The following is a 19,347-nucleotide window of genomic DNA, read 5'->3' on the forward strand; positions in this document are numbered from 1 at the left end:
AAAAGTGTTCTTTAATTCACTTCTCTTAGGGAAAAAAAGGCAGACTTCTTTTTTCTTAATAAAATGAATCCAAATTGTGTATGGGAAAGGTTAGAGTGCTAAGTAATGAGTTGGGTCTCTCCACTGACAAAGGAATCAAGAGTTTATCCATGGGCTTGTAACCAGAACTGTTTTTGGATCTTGGCCATTAAAATCAACATCAGTAAAGCCGGAGTCCTAATTTCCTTAATGCTAAGATTGTCTGTTTTAAATTACGCACAGAAGGGAACGTGAACATTTCTCTCCCTTCCGCCCTCTCTGCCCACCCCCAAACAGAAAATCAGAGGTGCGGGGATCTCCTGCACCGGAGCTGCTCTGCGGGGCGGCTGCTGCCGCGGCTGCACGTGTAGCGCAGACGCGGCTCCCACTTTTCTCCTGGTTGAGGCCATTCACTTTCATCCTCAGTGCGGCTGACTTAAATGGAAAGACTTGCGGGCGGAATCTAGAGCCTTCTGTAGATCTGTGATCTGTCTTACTCTGCGCAGCACTCATGGAACAATGAAGGATATAATATGGCTCTTTTTTTTTTTTCCCTCCACTGCCCAGTGTGGCTCTTTAAGACTTTCTCTTTTTGTTGCTGTTAGGCTTTTTTAAAGTCATGTTTATACTGTATCTGATTATTATGTTTTGAAGTGTTTTTTTTTTTTTTTTGAGAAAAAATGTACCATTGTCAGCAATAGAAAAGTATTTTTCTTTTTAAAATTTTTTATTATGGAAAAAATTAAAAATATTCACAAGTATAGAGAAGCCTCACCCGGCTTTGACAATTACCAGCACAGACCTGGCCAGTCTTGTTGATACCCCCCACTCTCATGACTTTGAAGCAAATTCTGGACACTATATAATTTCATTTGTAAGTAGGTAGGAGTCCCATCCTCCGCCTCCATCGGCATATGCTCTGTGGTCTCCAAAATAAAGTTCATGTTCATTACTGATTTTGTAGAATTACAGAAATTAGTTCATTTACGTCATATTCAGTTGTTATGTTTTTGGAATAAATATCTGAATATTGTTTTGATCAGTAAAAGCAATTTCATCTGAGTTTTAACCAGTGAAAGCAGTTTCATCTAAATGCAGTGCCATGGACATAAAGGAAATGCTTTAGACAGTGCTCAAAAACGTAATTTTTAAACCAAATCTGAATGGATTTCCAAATTCTAGTGCATTCTCAAGGTAATGTTGATCTTCTGTGAATTGTTTTTCCATGGCTCCTGTCTATGTTAATGCTAGATTTTAATGTTCTTATTTATTTTTATTTCTATCTTTTATTTCTTTAATTGAAATATGACTGATTTACAGTGCTGTGTTTTAGGTGTACAGCAAAGTGATTCAATGATTTTGTTTTTAGATTTTTCTTTTTTCTTTCCCTCTCTCAGTTCTTTTTTCTGCCTTTCATTCTTTTGCTTAGCATAGTTTTGTGGCAATATGTTGGAATAAGACCAGGTGAAACATTTTTCTTTTTTAGCTGACTAAAATTTAATGGGACTATGCGGTTATAAAATCATAGCAACTTGCCGTATGTGTAGTTTTGTCTGGCAGTACAGCGGGGAAAGTATATGCCTTAAACAATGATCATATATTTGTTGAGAAATCACGTGTAAAACATCGGCATAATAGCCAAAGCTGACACTCACTTAATAGTTGAAGTGCTTTTCCTAATTAATAAGCATACCTTTTATGTTGGAGATAGTTTGCTTTACATTTTAATTTTTTAAATTAGAGCATAGTTTAATATATATTTTGTAAAGGTAGCACATACTGAATTATCAAATGCTGACAATGATAGATAATAGATAACATTTCTTGAATACTTAGTATGTGTCAGACACTATCCTATAGGTACTTTGACACATATTATTCATTTAATCCTCATAGAAGTCCTGTGTGGTTGGTACTGTTACTCTAGGTTTGCCTGTTAAGAAAACTGAGGCACCATAAGATTAACTAATTTGCTCAAGCTCACTCAACTAATTAATGGCAGAGTGGGGATTTGACCCAGGCCGTCTGAGTGTAAAGTCACGGCTGTCCTACGTTATTCCTGAGAAGATGTAAATTCCTCTTCATAACTCTGTTTGTGCTTCCATTCCCCTCCCCGGGGGAGCCATTTTGAACCAGAGCCAAAGCGCCACCATTGTACGAGATTATAATTTGATTACTGGGTGGGTATTTTTCAGTGAGAAACTGGAAAGCTGTTGGTGAGGCTCTGCTCCTGTTCCTTCACTGGCTTTAGGCATAGAGGGGAAGGGAGGGAAAGTGGAAGCGTGTGGAAAGTGGAGTGGGAACCACCCAAGTGTCTTCCCCCACCCCCACCCCCAGTAGAAGGTTGAGCCCATGTGGAATGCTGACAGCTCACAAAGGAGCTGTTGAAACCAGTACCTCAGAGTAGCACTGAACCTTCAGTTGAGTCCCTGAAGTTGAAGTGCAGGTATATTGTTGGAACCTTGGTCTTCGTTGGTCTGTCCTGAAAAGTGTAGACTTTGTGGGGCTTTGTCCTGGGGCTACAGTGACTGGAATTTTAACAGACCAGGTATCTGATATTCTTCCCCCTCTCCCTCCACTTTTTTTTTTTCCTCTTCTGAAAGTAGCAGAGGATAGAAAGAAAATAGTTGACCAATTACTAAGTGTAACATTGGGCAAGTGACATTGTTCTCCTGTCTGTTTTTCTCTTTAAGTGGTTCAGTTGTCATAGGTCCAAATCCGTTTAAGAGATTATCTGTGGCTCATTCGTGTGTCTCCGTTGAGAAAGTAATTTAAGATGCCTTTCCATATAGGAAAAACATAGACATAGAATTTTGGCAAAACATTTGATAATGTTTTCATGCTGTCTGAATGGCAGCCTTAGGGAAAAACTGTGTATTAGAGGGAATCTCTGGTGGTGTTTATTACTGAAATTTTAATCTTTGTCATCTTCTATCCAAAATATTTTTGCCTGTAATCTTCCTGGTGATAGACAAGGACTGCTAATCAGATTTACAGATTTCATGGAAGTGTGCAGGGAAACCAAATAAGGCTTATATAGATTGTCTTATTAGCTACAGAATGGGTTGAAATAAAGAAGATGAAAGTTATTGGAAGTAAAAGTTGTCTATTATAAGGTCTCTGAAAGAGAAACAGGATAGCTAGACCTTCTTTTCAGTACTTCTACTTGAAAAGTAGTAGATAGCTTTTTATTCCTTTTATTGACTTCTAGCCTCACCACCCCAGTGGAATTGTTCATTTCCATGTTGCCATGGAAGCAACAGGGATTGCTCTGTCCTCAAGTCCACTGAATGCATTTTCCTTATATTATTTTTGATATTAGTGACCAACCATATTGTCTTTGAAATTCTCTCCTGACATGTTAGGGCTCTTTTTCTATAGTCCGTCTGTTCTTTGCAAGATTTATATATTCTTTCTGTTCTTTCTTTTCTTCTGATGACCCTTTCATTTCTTTTCTGTTTCCCAGAGTTCTCGGTCTTTGATTCTTAGCCTTGACTGATTTCGTATCACCCATGACTTCACCTACAATCATAATTTGTTAACTCAAGTCTCTCACCAGGCTGTCTTTCTTTTCAGCTCTGAATTCTTATATGACTTAGAGGAATCTACCAATATCTCAGTTTTTTTTTTTTTTAGGGGATATGTGAAATGTCTTGTGCTTAACCTGGAATAATTTGTTCATTTTTAGATACTACATTTTAAGAGATATGTTGTATGCACTATGTGTTTGTTCCGTAAGAATGAGTGGAAGCATAGACATACTGAATCCATATCCATGGAAGGGTTCCTGGAATGTTGAAGTTTGGAGAAAACATAGCACATGAGGAAGTAGATGTTGAAACAGCTGAAAGAGTAAGACTTGCTGGGGTGGGCGGCTTAGTAAGACTGTCTTTTGAGCACTGGCTTTCTAACTTTCTTAGAACAAAATCCACTTTAAAAATAGGTTTTGTACCTTGACCCTTTATTCAGTGTGGAAGTCTAGGTGTGTATATATGTGAAAAACAGACATGTTTTGTAGATTTAGTTCTTAGCCTTACTTATGTGCTGTATGCTCAGATTTTCTTTTCTAAATGATGATGATAAAATGTCAGTTAACAAACCACTAACTAGATTTCACAACTCACCAGTGGCCTGTGATCTGTTTATCCTTTTTACATGGATAAAAATAAGAGATTCAGAGAAGTTTCCTACCCACTATGAGAACTTTTTAACAGTTGAAGCAGGCAGAGAATGAAATGGATTGCCATAGGAGGGAGTGACTTTTCCGGGGTTTGAAAGACCCCAGGGCTATGGCTGATTCATGTTGAGGTTTGACAGAAAACAGCAAAATTCTGTAAAGCAATTATCCGCCAATAATAAATAAATAAATAAAAAGAAAGACCCCAGGGCTGATAGTCACCTCCTAAAAGGTGTGGGAAGAATCATTGGGTGAGGGATGGGACTTCGTGACCATTAAGGTGTCCCCCAAGTCTAAGATTTTCTGGTTCCCATTTTGATAAAATTTTCTATTTGATAAGCTAACTCTATTCCATGTTTTTTCAACAAAGAGCTTTATTTGGGAAGTTTTAAATATATACAGAAGTAAACTGAATAGTATAATGACACCCCTCATCCCAACCCGGGCAATCTTATCAGCTCTTAACAGTTTATCAGCTCATGGCCAGCCTTGTTTGATCTACATTTCTGTTGCCTTCACCCCCAACTGTATTAGCTTGAAGCAAATTCCAGGCATCTGATCATTCAAATATAAGACTTCTAGAAAAATCACAATACCATTATTACACTTAAGAAGTTAACAGCAAATCTTTAATATCAAATATTAAACTCCATTCAAGTTTCCATTTGTTCTTTTTTTTTTTTTCTCCATTTATTTTTGTTAGTTGGAGGCTAATTACTTTACAATATTGTAGTGGTTTTTGCCATACTCCATTTGTTCTTATTTTCTTTCATAGTTGTTTTTTTTTTTTTTTGCTGAAATGGGGATCCAAGCTAGGAATCACACATTGCAGTTAGCGATTCTTTTTAATCTATAGGTTGTCTCTTTTGCATTTCCTTGTAATCTAGTTGAAGAAATTGGGTTGTTTGTCCTCTCTCATTCCCTGTACTTTTGATTTTGCTGATTCCATCCCTGTGGTTTAGTTTGACCTGTTCCTCTGTCCCATAAATTGGTCATCATATCCAGAAGCTTTTATCAGCTAGAGGTTCAAATTTTAAAATATTTTTTGGCATGAATATTTCATTGGTTCTGTTCTTTCTTAAAGTTGCTCAGGGTATACCAGACTTAATTGTAAGGATGATTGGTTGGGTTTCTTAGTTCTTCATTTTTCAAAGTCATCCTAAGCCCAGTTCCCCATAAAAACAGATGGAAGCACTTAGAAGTTTGGGAAGATGATAATCCCGCAAACACCACATCCAAATACAAATTACAAGTTTCTTGTCCAGCTTCATTTCCAAAAAAGAAAGGGAGAAAGCAGATGCCTTGGTAATTACTTCAGACCACAAATCAGGTTTTCAGCTAAAGTGAGACATTTTACAGTAAAGTCAGTCTTGGTTATTCTAGCACAATATGGAAACCTTGCAGTTTTGCTGGTTAAATTTCCCACTCAGCAAGCAAGTATTGTCAGTGGTTACTCCCCATCCCTTCTTCGTTGGCCGTCGGACATAAAAGAATGAAAACGGGAAGATGGCAGGTCAGAAAGGAGTGTAGTGTGGTTCAGTTGCTAAGTCGTGTCTGACTCGCTGCGACTCCACGGGCTGCCGCACCCCAGGCTCCTGTGACTTTCCTTCACCGTCTCCTGGAGCTTGCTCAGACTCATGTCCGTTGAGTCGGTGATGCCATCCAACCATCTCATCCTCTGCCATCCCCTTCTTCTCCTGCCCTCAGTGCTTTCCAGCATCAGGGTCTTTTCCAATGAGTCGGTATGTATGTGAGGAATCAAATAACTGTATTCTTTGGTGATCCTTTTGAAGGATATTGGTAATCTTCTTCCTAATTTTTTACTATGGAAAATTTCAAATGTACAAATAGAGAAGATAGTATAATGAGCATCCATGTTTCCATTACATAGTTTTCTCCCCCTCTCATGTTTAGCACATTTTCCAAAATTGGGTCAGCGGTCATGCTATAATTCAGCAGAATCTTTGTTTCATTTGCTGTAAGACTTGTGGCATTGACCTTACATCTTTTCTTCTTTGTTTTATTCGTGTTGGTAAATCTTTTGCTGAATTTTATTTTATTTTGGTTCATGTTTATTATGTTAGGTGGTAGGTGAAGAAGATTCTATTTGATGAAGATGCTGTGGTTAGGCTTTATTCTCTGCCTTGTTTTAAATTTTTTTTTTTATAATGGAAGCTAACATAAATGTAGCGAGATGGAGAGAGTAGAATACTGAATTCCCATGTGCCCATCTCCTAGGTAATTATCAACACATGGTCAGTTTTGTCTCATCTATGTACCCACAAATCCCTGTGTTCCCACCCTGTCACGCTGGATTGTTTTAAAGCTGATCCCAGACATTATATTACTTTACCCATAAATGGTTTTTTGTGCGTCTGGTAAGCATTTTTAAAAAAAGACCAAACCCACAATTCCATTGTCACATCTAAAAAATTTAACACTTCTTTAACATCAAATATTCAGTGACTCTTCCTATCTTCCCATTTATTTCATAAATTGTTTTTCTTGTTGGTTTCTTCATAGATCTGATGCTTAATAAGACTCCAAGTTGATTTTTGGTGGTGGTGGTAGTGGTTTGGAGGATCCATCATAGTTGCTGGTATTTATTTCTTATTGCAACTTCAAGATGTATGGCAATATATGGTTGGCCCTTTTTCTCCTGTCCAAGTACTAACCAGGCCCAGCCCTGTTTAGCTTCTGGGATCAGGGCAGATCAGGGTGGTTAGACCGTAGATTGCTGGCTTGCTTTCTGAGATGAAGGTTGCTCCCTGGGCTCGGATGTTGTCAGCCAGCTCAATCCATCCATTGTAGTTTCTTAGGGAGCTTTTGCCTAGAGGTTTTTAGCAGCTGCTGATAATCTTTGCCTAGATACATTGTTTCATTGCATTAACTTACAATCATGTATTTTTTCCTCTGAATTACTTAAAATACGGAACTCATAACATTTTGCCCCAATTTCTTCATTATATATTTGTAAAAAATGAAAGTTTTCACATTTAACTGGGACACTACTATCATATATAACACTTGCCAATAGTTCTCTAATATTATCTGATACTGAGTTTATATGAAAATCTCCCCTATCACCCCATGACTTCCTTTATAGCTCATTTATCAAAGGAGGATGCTGAAGGAGCATGTATACAGTTATGTCACTTAAGTCTTGTGATTTAAAACAGTCCTCCTCCTTTCTCTTTTCACTGTCTTTTTCTGACAGTGACCTGTTGGAGAGATGCAGGATGGCTGCCTAAGGTCTTGTAGACTCTTTTTTTCTGGGCTTGTCCGATTGTTTCCATGTGGTGATATTTACCTTAGTCTTCAGTACCCTTTATTTTCTGCAAAGTAGAATTTAAATCTAAAGGCATGATTAGATTCAGAATAAACATTTTTGGTAAGAGTACTTAATAGCCAAGTTGTATATTTCATATCACATCAAATCAAGACCCACATAATATAGTTATCCCACTGTTAGTGAAGCTAAGATTAGGGTGGACTAAATTCCTTATTTAGAGTTATATTTTCCCCTTTGTGGTGGGCAAATAATCCAGGGGTAGTGAGACTTTAGCACCATACAGATATTTTAGTTCTTTATCAGTTATTCATCTAATAATGTTAATATATGTTGATGGTCCCAAATCAGTTATATCACGGGGAGTTACAAAATGGTGATAAAATGGGATTAAAAATATTATGGTAAAATACACATAATGAAAATATACTATCTTAACCATTTTTAAGTGTATAGTTCAGTACTGTTAATACATTGACACTGTTGCACAACTAATCTCCAGAACTATTTTCATCTGGCAAAACTGGAACATTTTACCCTAAGAGTTTTCTCTTGCCTTCAGCTTTGTAAGCTTGCAATTTTCTGTGAAAAATAGCTTTTTCTCATCAAGATAGGCTATTTGATTACCATGAGGTAGTTTTTAATTTAAAGTGTAGGAGTAAACAATTAAAAACTTAATTTTCCCCTTTATTAAATTTTAGAATGAGCCATTAATATATAATAGTAATCTCAAGATTTTTTGTTGGCTTGTGGATTTTTATATGTTCAATGTATTTCCATCAAGTACAGTCATTCTTTTTGATGTTCAAATTGTTCCAAGCTTGGCCAGTGGGAGTCCCTTCAAGTTGGCTCTTAAATCCTTTTGACATGACCCTGTCAGGCTTTGAAAGTAAGGGATATGTTTGTTTAAAGGCACTAAAATTTTCTTTGGAGAATAGGGTCAAACCTGTGTTAGCTGAAGCACAAATAGCATCCATATTATAGAAAAGTGCCATAGAGCAGAGTAAAATACCAAGGTCCTAATTCATCAACATAAGGAGAAATAAGGTGAAGTTAGAAGACCTCTTAAAGCCCCTTCTCATTTTAATTGTGTGATCTTTTACCATATATAAGGTTGTTTTACCATTTTGTTATTATTGGAACAAAATATTTCAAGAGTTTGAATGTTGTTAGGTTTTGCCTTAAATAACATCTCTATTACTTTCTTCCTATTCTGATAGTCAGCTTCCTGGGCCATGGATTAAAGGACTGTAAAATGGAAATGTGAGGGTTTCACACACATGTTTCACAGTTATAAAGTCCATCCTCAGAGGAAGCATGAAGGGGTTTGCATCCTAACCTTTGCCTTTTATCCCAATAAAATGTGGCTAAACATTGCACGTAGAGAAGGTCAGCCTTAAAATGTTCGATCGATAAGCTGCTGTCTTGTTTCCTGCAGACAGCTTTATTTCCTCTCATTTGAGTAAACAAGAAGAGGCTTTATCAAGAGTTTAAATGTATAGCTGAATTTGTGAGGACCAACATCATAATACTTGTATCGTGTTTTCAAACCTCTGGAAGATACCATCTGACATTTAAAAAAAAAAACTTTTGGTTTTGAAAATTGACTTTTCCCAATGTAATGTGGATAATAGTCATCCCATAAGCAGTAGTTCTTTTCCATTCAGTTTTCTTTTCCAGAATAAGTGTGGCTCGGTTTTATCCTTATGCCCCCAGTAGTCACTATGACGACTTTTGGTTAGGAATTGGACATGAATTGCCAGTTTTTTTTGAATACTTTGAAAACATACTGAATGTTGGGCAAAAGTACAAATAATACAGCTGCATACCATACTAATAAAAACAGAATGTTTTGCCTTGAAAAACAGTTTCTTCTCCTAGAAAGAAGTATTATGGAATTCTGTATTTATTCATCAGTGAGTTTAGTTTTTATGTAAATAAAAGACTATACTGTGTTTTAGTTAGAAGTATTTCTTTTCAGTGTTAGGCGTGGCTAGTTTGTACAATAACCCTCTAAGATCATTTTTATATGTATGCGAAGATCATTAACTTTTTCAAAGAAAGCCAACCCTTTAAAAATGTGTTCAGTTGCTTTAATTGCAGAAACTATGAATATTGTTACATCTAGTAAATTAAGTTCATTCTGTGAATTTTCCAGATGGTGACAGCAACTGGAAGAATTTGATACATTTCTTCTCATTCATAGTATTAATGAATTGTGAATTAGGGCAGTTGTAATCTGTACTGGATTGTCTGTATAACACCATAGAGGCTTGCATGAGAAATATCCAGTGTATGTATTTAGATTTAGTTATTTTCTCCACCACTGTAACTGGATTTGCGATATCTTATACAGAGTATGCATGATTAAGTTGCTTAAGTAAAAAACAAATTGAAGTCTGGTAAATTAGAAATAAAAAGAAAATATCAAAATGAAAATATGTGTGGCTGAGTCCCTTTGCAGCTGAAACTGTCACAACACAACATTGTTAATCGGCTCTACTCCAATACAAAATAAAAAGCGTGTGTGTGTGTTTAAATCTGCCCCCCACACGCCTCGTTTTCCCGTAGCTATCCCTGGTGGGTCAGTGGGAAGGAATCTGCCAGCCAGTGCAGGAGATGTGGGTTTCATCCCTGGGTGGAGAAGATCCCTTGGGGAAAGAAATGGCAACCCACTCCAGTATTCTTGCCTAGGAGATCTCATGGACAGAGGGTCCTGGGAGGCCGCAGTCCATGAGGTCGCAAAAGAGTCTAACAGGACCCAGTGACTAAATAGCAACAACAGGCATACATTTTTATTGATGTTTTGTTTTGTGTATATTTGTATATGTTTTGTTTTTACACAAGTATTTTTAAAGAATATAATGATAAAGTCATTACTCTTCTCTGAAATGTCTACTGGAAATTATTGAAGATTCTTTTCCGTGAATATTATCTTTAAATGTTTTGGCATTTTAAAGTATAAAGATGAATAACATTTTTGAAAAAAGGAAGTCATGATACTCAATAGTTGAACCTGATATTTTTTAAGTTTTTAAGAAATGACAAGCATTTATATTCTTGAGAGACAGTTCTTTTAAACCCTGGTCCCTGTGAAAGTGAGTCATTTCTTCCAAGGTACAGCTCATATGTCAGATTTTCTGTGAAGTCTTTTCTAATTTCCACAAGTACAGTTAATAATATCTCTTTTTCCTGTCTCTCCCAAGAAATCTGTTGGCAATTACCAGGTTGGATTTCAGAATCCTAAAAAGGTCAGTTTTTCTTATTATATAAATTTTTCCTGGGCAACAACCCTATATTACTTGTGTATTCCCAGTTTCCGACATAGAGGAAAGCATTATATAGATGTTTGTGGATTGAATGAAGTGAAATTAAAGTTTTTTTTAAAAATTAAAGTTTTAATAGAGTTTATAGTATTAAATATTTTGCTTGTTTTGGAAGAAGTGAATGTTTTGACTGAGTTTGATAATCTTTCTAAGGTAGAGAAAACTCCGAAGTGCCAATAGTAATGTGAATTGACTTATAGAGAATATGAAACAGATTCTTATATGGAGAAGATGATGGTCAGCTGGTAACAACTGCTTTTCTATCCAGCACTGACTTACCCATCCTTTCCTCTTTCCTGTCCCCCAGTGGAAAGGATAGCCTCCTTCTCTTCTGCGGATAAGGAAGCTCCAAGTTGCACCCTACAATCCTGTCCTCATCATTTTTGGCTGTCTCAGAGATACCCTTCTATGAATTAACTGCTAAACTGTTTTGTCTGTTTTTCCTTTTAGACGGTGGTTCTCAACCTTGGCTATATATTAATGTCACCTAGGGACCTGTAGGGGAAAAAAGCCTGGGCTCCAACAGAGATGAGTTGTATTAGAATCTTTGAATCCTAGAATTGTAGAGTTGAAAGAAATAAAAGTCTTGTTTTACTTTAATTAATTAGCCCAATACTTCTAATTAAAGATGAGGCGAGAACTCAGAGATTTGTAAATCCTTTCCTTGGCTGCCATTCTCCATCTCTCCACCAGAACCATTGAGTTCCATCATTTTGTCTCCTAATTAAGGACATCCCTGCTGGCTCAGGTGGTGAAGAATCCACCTGCAGTGTGGGAGACCCAGCTTCGATGCCTGGAGAAGGCAGTGGCTCCCCACTCCAGTATTCTTGCCTGGAGAATCCCACGGAGAGAGAAGCCTGATGGACTATGGTCCATGGGGTTGCAAAGAGTCGGACACGACTGAGCTACTAACGCTTTTCCTTTCAGTCTCCTGATCGGTTTTTGCCCCCTTAATTTCCTGTTCCCAGTTTATTCTGTCCTTTATTTCCCCATCTTCTTGTACTGTTCATTGATCTTATGCTGCTCTCCTGCTCAGGCACCTCTAGTAGGTCCCTTTCGCTGTAAGCAAAGTTGAAATGAGCAGTTTATCTACCCCACCGCCCTCCTTCTTTAGCCAGAGGATGCTTCCCTGTTTTGTACAGTCACATATCTGACTTTTTTTTAAAATTACATAAACTGTACTTAGACTTATTTCCTTCTTTCATTTTGCCCATTGGTGCCTACACCGAATCATATAATCTTTGTTTCAGAATATTTTAGCAGTCATTTGATTCAGATCTTTAATTTGTAGATAAAGAGACTTAGACTTTGAAATGTTCAATTACTACCACCACCCAGGCCTCACACCCGGGTAATATCCCAAGTTTCTTTGTTCACTTTTCTCAAGACCCTTTTCTAAGATGCAGCTCATTCTAGCATTTCTCTCAGACTTTCTCTGATCACCTCAGTTAGAGTCTATTCTGGCCTCCAATCCTTAGAGCTGTTTATTGTCTCATGGCAGCATTTGTGCTTCTGTGTTCATAATAATTAATAATGATGTTACTGACCTTTGAGTGCTTACTTACTAGTGCTTACCAGTTGAAAAACTGTGAACACTAGTCAACTAGTTAACTCAGTGCTTATTTTGTTTTTACTTTACAACCACATGGCAGGGTAGGTATTGTTATCCACATTATAGAAAGAAGAGACTGAGGTATCACTTCAGTTCGGTCACTCAGTTGTGTCCAACTCTTTGCGACCCCGTGGACTGCAGCATGCCAGGCTTCCCTGTCCATCACCAACGCTTGGAGCTTGCTCAGACTCATGTCCATCAAGTCGGTGATGCCATCCAACCATCTCATGAAAAGGTCAATGCTTAGGTTTGAGCTCAGATGGGTTTTATCCCAAAGCCAAGCCATCTGTGGTGTTTGTAGTCTTTTTTACTGGTAAACATCTTTTATTTTTTCTTGAGGGTGGTAAACATCTTTTGTTTTTCACTGGATTATAAATTTCTTATCAAGGAACAGGGTCATTAATGTCTTTGTATTTCCTGTATTTCCTATAACATCTATCATAGAAGAATTCAGTAAATACTTATTGATTTCAGTTGGGAGGATCATAACTTGGGGGCTGTGTTCTGAAGGTCACAGTATTGATGTGCCCTGGGGAGGAACAGGGAATCTGTGAAGCTTTTCTCAAGTTGAGGCCCCAGATCTAAGAAGGGGATGTAGGTGTGGCATTGACTGAAGGGTCTATGGAATGGTGAGGACAGGAGAGCTCTATATACTTTCCATGTTTAGTGGCTGTAATGAGATATTACACCTTTGTCTACCTGTGAGATTTTGCAAAAGCATCTCAGTGGCATATTGTTTTCTCTGGCTTTGTTCTTTGTATTGGGTGTTGCCTTCTTGAATAGTCTTGAATTTCTCTCTCAACCAGGGTATGAGCAAATATCTTTCCAAATATGATTATTTAAAAAAAAAAAATCAAGAGAGGTCTCTGGTTCTTCTTTCAAAGAATTTCTTGAACTTTGTCTTCTCAACTGAGAACTTCCGAACTTGTGGGATCCTTAAACTGTGCAGGTACATTTTGATTATGGATGTGGGTTACATGAATGACTGCCCTTTTGTAGTCAGGCAGTTAGATGTGAAAAATCTTTTGTGCCTTCTTCCTATTAGCAAAGTGACACCCTTAAGCTTTCAGGCATATTGGCTTTCCATTTTTCTAGGGTTTGAGGTTATCAGTTGTCTTTGTTCTTTTGAAATACTGCTCCCCTCCCCCATAGAAGAGTGTGCCAGCTTAATTCATTAGTGATCAGGAGTATGGGAATGAACTGCGCTCAGTTAAGGGAGGTAGGTTTAAGGGTTACAGGGTGTAAAAGGGAAGTATAATTTTCAGGACATTTGAATAACCTTATTTAAAATTCTTCTGCTGCTAAGTTGCTTCAGCCGTGTCTGACACTGAGCGATCCCATAGACAGAAGCCCACCAGGCTCCCCTATCCCTGGGATTCTCCAGGCAAGACCACTGGAGTGGGTTGCCATTTCCTTTTCCAATGCATGAAAGTGAAGTCGCTCAGTCGTGTCCGACTCTTAGTGACCCCATGGACTGCAGCCCACCAGGCTCCTCTGCCCATGGGATTTTCCAGGCAAGAGTACTGGAGTGGGTTGCCATTGCCTTCTCATTTAAAACGAATGCTTATCCATATCTTGAGAGGGAGGATAAGTAAAATAAGCTAAACCAAGTGTAGAAAGCGCACTACAGATGGGACACCTGACTTGTTCTAGTCTTTATTTTATCATTAACCAGTGGTGTGGTTTTGGAAAAGTAACTCTGAGCTTCATTTTTTTCATTTCTCATTTTTAGTGACTTGGAGTATATACCACCCACCCCCATCATTCAGATGGGGGATTCACAGTTTCTGATAGATATGAAACCATAAGTAATATTCTTATTTATTTGGGAAAATATGACTTGTGTCAATTTGCAACAGTATTAATCCTGACTTGTATTCAGAAGCTGGAAATCTGGCTTTATCGTTCCCCATTTTCATTAGGGGGTGATTTGATGGTCATGAATCCTTTCTGTGCCTATGTCTTCAAGTAATGGTTGCTGAGTATAAATTTAGCCCTTGAGTTTTATTTTTATTGTGGTAAAATACACATTAAAAATACGTAAAAATGTATTATAAATTTACCATTTTAACCACTTTTTAGTGTATAATTCAGTAGCATTGAGTGTATTCACGATGTTGTCAATATCACTGCTATGTATTTCTAGAACTCTTCAATCTTCCCAAGCAGTGTCTCCATATCCATTAAACAGTAGCTCCTCCTTCTTCCCTGTTCTTAGCCCCAGGAAACTCTTATTCTACTTTGTCTCTGAATTTGCCCATTCTAGGTACTTCATGTATGTGGAATCGTACAATATCTGTCTTTTTGTGCCTGGCTTATTTCACTTAGCATGTTTTCAGAGTTCATCTATGTTCTGTTATGTGACAGAATTCCATTGTGTTTGAAGGTTGAATTTTTATTCTAGAAATTATGCCACATTTTGTTTATCCATTTATTGATTGATGGACATTTGTGTTGGTTCTCCCTTTTGGCTATTGTGCCTAATACTGCTGTGAATATTTATATGCAGGTATTTGTTTGAGTCCGTGTTTTCAATTATTTTGGGTGTATACCTCAGAGTGGAATTGCTGAGTCAGGCGGTAATTCTTAAAACTTTTGAGGAACCATCACACTGTTTTTTCCAGTGACTGTACCATTTTACATGCCCTCACTAGCAATTCTCAAAAGGATTCAATTTCTCAGTATCTTTTCTGCGCATATTTTTTCTATTAAAAAAGATTATCACTGCCATGCTCATGGGTCTCAGTGTAGTTTTAACTTGCATTTCCCTAAGGACTGAGTGGTGTTGCGCATCTTTGGAGAAACTTCTGTTCCATACCTTTGCCTATTTTAAATTTTTTGCTCTTGTAGCTGTTGAGTAGCTAGACCTTGACTTTAAAATCTAATGTGATTATGGAAGCCACCATTGAAATGGCAGCCCACCCCAGTATTCTTACCTGGAGAATCCCATGGACACACGAGCCTGGTGGGCTGCAGTCCACGGGGTTGCAGAGAGTCGGGACACGACTGAATGCTTGAGCATGGTGGTGATGATACTGACCTCAGTGTTGGTAATGTCAGGTTGTTACCTCACTGTTGTTGTTCTGCCCTGGCTAGGAGATAAGAAAGCATCCCCATTCACACAGTTTTTCACAAACACAAATTCTTTGTGCTTTGGGATCTTAAGTGATGTTAAGTACACAGAACTTGGGTTTTAAGTTCAGGACCAGAGTCCTCGCCTTGGGCAGGTTAGCCTGGCAGGAGGACCAGTTGAGTTGAGGGTGTGCTGCCTCACTACTGGTCCTTGAGACTGAAGTATGAATCTGAATGTACTTTGTAAAGTGGATGCTTCCACTGATGAGTTTTTACTTTTGGCCCATTGAGACTCTGCAGTCTATGTAAGCCATTTTTTTGAAGCATGAGATGAAAAAAATGAAGGTAGCCTAGCAGTTTCTTCAGAGGGTCCCACATTACTTTCTTTATTCCCCTGACATTCTCAGGAGCTGAAGGGAGATGAACACTCGTGTATTTTGATGCGTAAAAGAAAACAAAGGAAGGATAAATCCATCATGCTGTTGCACAGCTTTCTAAACCTCTGGTGCTCAGCTCTCTGAGCAAGACTTCATTGTGCTGTCCTAAGACACCACCTCTTCTGTTGTCCCTAATGTGATCACGTATACAAAGCCATTTGATCATGAGTGTATCTGGTCAACATTTCTTTGAGTGGCTTTCTTTTTCGCATGTGTTTTTAGGGACATCTTTCTCAGAGTTGAAGCCGTTCTGAGGTTTGCTGTATGGTTTAAACAGATGCTGGTTTCCGCTTCCCATGTACACATTATTCTCTTGGGGTCAATGACCTTGTCATTTGTGGATGTGGTTACACCCTCTTCTTCCTCAAGAAATCACATGCAGATTCGATCCCTGGGTCAAGAAGATCTGTGGAGTAGGAAATGGCAACTCACTCCAGTATTCTTGCTGGGAAATCCCGTGGACCGAGGAGCCTGGTGGGCTGCAGTCCCTGGGGTTGCAGAGTCGGGCACGACTGTGCAGTGCGGCAACAGCAAAGAGGAAAATAGACCTTTCAGTGTGAATATTTTAATAGAATTTAAAAAAAATTCTCATTGGTATATTTTATTAAATGCTGCCTGCAGACTTGGAGAAAGGTTGAGGTAGAGGATGTATTATTAGACCGTCATTGTCAGAATTCTGGAAAACACGTCCATAATTTCCATGGTTCATTTTAGAGCAAATGTAATTAATAACTTATGGGTTGGATTATTTACTCTTTTGATTATGAATGTGTATAATTCTACTGAATTTTTAGTATGTTTATAAATTATTTTCTTTTTTTATGGTAATTCATGTAATGGAAGAACTAAATGAAGAAATTAGAAAGTTTAACATTGGCCATAAGTTGGATTTAATTTGTAATTAGTAAGATTTCCAGTGAGTTAAAGCAGATGGTTCTGATGCTTAGAATTTAGCATCTCTTCTTTCAACCTGCTTATTGGCACAACATACTGAATTTGCTGCCTGTATTTTTGATTATTTTGGAGCCACTTTGGTTACCTAGTCAGCTCTATGGAATTATTTTATTTTGTTCATTGTTGTCGGTTAAATTTTGTTTAATCATTGTACCTTCTTTGTTTGATCTTTGCATGCTTTCTCATCTTACTTGTTTTTTTACTTTTCTACCCAGTAGTCTAAATGAATAGTTAGATAATTCTGCTTTTGAAGTACTTAGACTGGCAGTTCATTTTTGCCTTTTTATTTTGAGTTGTCCAGTAGATATTTAACACTATGCTACATTTCAATATTCTATCACTCTGTAAACTTTTGAATCAGAGCATTTGGCGCCTCTAGGCAAAGGATGTCATTTAATTTATTAGCAGCTGTTGCTATATACGTGTGATTGTATTTGACTGCAAGTGCATTTTTATAAGATGAGTCTGGTAGAGTCATTATATAAATGATCCAGATTAAGAAATTATTGACCCCTGAGGTAAGTGCTTGAGAAATTGCCTATTTAGAAAGGCAGTGCATTTAAAACTGATACTGTTGATATCTGTGGATCTAAGATATGCAGGGGAGGCTGTATATTTTACTCTGATGTTACTGCTATACAAAAAAAAAAAGCTTATAGAAAACAAATTACTTGCCATTTACTTTCCGCTTTCTGATGATATGAGATAAAGCAGAGTGTTATGCAAGTAACTCCTGGCTATTTAGTTAAGGGAGAAATACTTTTTGTTAAAGTGGTTGAGGAACCGCAAACAATGGTTCTGAATAGTGTGTGTGCGTGTCTGTCGATGGCCGCAGTCCACGTGTGTGTGTGTGTGTGTGTATGGCTGCAGTCCACACTGTGTGTGTGTGTGTGTGTGTGTGTGTGTGTGTGTATGGCTGCAGTCCACGTGTGTGTGTGTGTGTGTGTGTGTATGGCTGCAGTCCACGTGTGTGTGTGTGTGTGTATGGCTGCAGTCCACGTGTGTGTGTGTGTGTGTGTGTGTATGGCTGCAGTCCACGTGTGTGTGTGTGTGTGTGTGGCTGCAGTCCACACGTTGTGTGTGTGTGTGTGTCTGTGTCGATGGCTGCAGTCCGTGTGTGTGTGTGTGTGTGTGTGTGTGTGGATGGCTGCAGTCCACGTGTGTGTGTGTGTGTGTGTGTGTGTGTGTGTGTGGATGGCTGCAGTCCGTGTGTGTGTGTGTGTGTGTGTGTGGCTGCAGTCCACGTGTGTGTGTGGATGGCTGCAGTCCACGTGTGTGTGTGTGTGTGTGGCTGCAGTCCACACGTGTGTGTGTGTGTGTGTGGATGGCTGCAGTCCGTGTGTGTGTGTGTGTGTGTGTGTGTGTGTGTGGATGGCTGCAGTCCGTGTGTGTGTGTGTGTGTGTGTGTATGGCTGCAGTCCACGTGTGTGTGTGTGTGTGTATGGCTGCAGTCCACGTGTGTGTGTGTGTGTGTGTGTGGCTGCAGTCCACGTGTGTGTGTGTGTGTGTGTGTGGCTGCAGTCCACACGTGTGTGTGTGTGTGTGTCTGTGTCGATGGCTGCAGTCCCGTGTGTGTGTGTGTGTGTGTGTGTGTGTGGATGGCTGCAGTCCACGTGTGTGTGTGTGTGTGTGTGTGTGTGTGTGTGTGTGGATGGCTGCAGTCCGTGTGTGTGTGTGTGTGTGTGTGTGTGGCTGCAGTCCACGTGTGTGTGTGGATGGCTGCAGTCCACGTGTGTGTGTGTGTGTGTGGCTGCAGTCCACACGTGTGTGTGTGTGTGTGGATGGCTGCAGTCCGTGTGTGTGTGTGTGTGTGTGTGTGTGTGTGTGTGTGTGGATGGCTGCAGTCCGTGTGTGTGTGTGTGTGTGTGTGTGTGTGTGGCTGCAGTCCACGTGTGTGTGTGTGTCTGTGTGGATGGCTGCAGTCCACATGTTCTTCTCATTGGGTTCGGGGTGCTCTGTGGGAAAAACAAAACAAAGCAAATCCTCCCCTGAGGATTTCAGAGTTGGATAAAGGGTTCGGAACAGTCAAGGCTTGGTGCAGACTTTAAGGCAGTGTGGCCACCAACAGCTGTGGCCTATTAAAGATCAACTTTCAGCAGTTTGGTAGCAGTTAAATGTCACTGGAATGTTTATGTACTTGCTTTGTAATTTGACAGGCATCTTAGATTTTCCAGAGTAAATGTATAAAATCTAAGTTGTTCTTTGACATGGGAATCATAGTCAGGATTACATGGAAGGAAATGCCCTTTTAACTTTTAGAATTAATTTGGCAGCTTAAAAATAGAGCTATGATAACTAATCCTTTCTGTTTAAAAAAATATTTGCATAGAATGAAATTATAGAAAGTAAAATTTGAAAAAAGTGATTAATATACTGTTTACCCAGGTGACTCTTTAGAATTTGATTAGTAGAATTTACTAAAAATGCCTTTACACAAATGCTCAAGTGAGGAGTGAGGTGTG

The 19,347-nt window shown here is 38.6% G+C and overlaps 1 protein-coding gene across 24 annotated transcripts in view; it reads left to right on the forward strand.

Moving 5' to 3' along the window:
* Window positions 1-19,347, forward strand: part of EPB41L2 (erythrocyte membrane protein band 4.1 like 2) — a 205,202-nt gene that overhangs the window by 14,280 nt on the left and 171,575 nt on the right. For 2 of the 24 annotated variants that reach the window (XM_070461370.1, XM_070461374.1), the window contains exons 1-2: window positions 2,472-2,566; window positions 10,691-10,735. The exons of 20 other annotated variants lie outside the window; for them this stretch is intronic. The gene's annotated coding sequence lies outside the window, so the exon portion shown is untranslated. Of the gene's footprint in view, window positions 1-2,470; window positions 2,567-10,690; window positions 10,736-19,347 lie in introns of those variants that run through there. 2 more of the 24 variants (XM_070461373.1, XM_070461371.1) reach the window with 2 other exon arrangements.

Source organism: Odocoileus virginianus, chromosome 34 (genome assembly GCF_023699985.2).
Source record: "Odocoileus virginianus isolate 20LAN1187 ecotype Illinois chromosome 34, Ovbor_1.2, whole genome shotgun sequence".
Classification (NCBI taxonomy): Eukaryota; Metazoa; Chordata; class Mammalia; order Artiodactyla; family Cervidae; genus Odocoileus; species Odocoileus virginianus.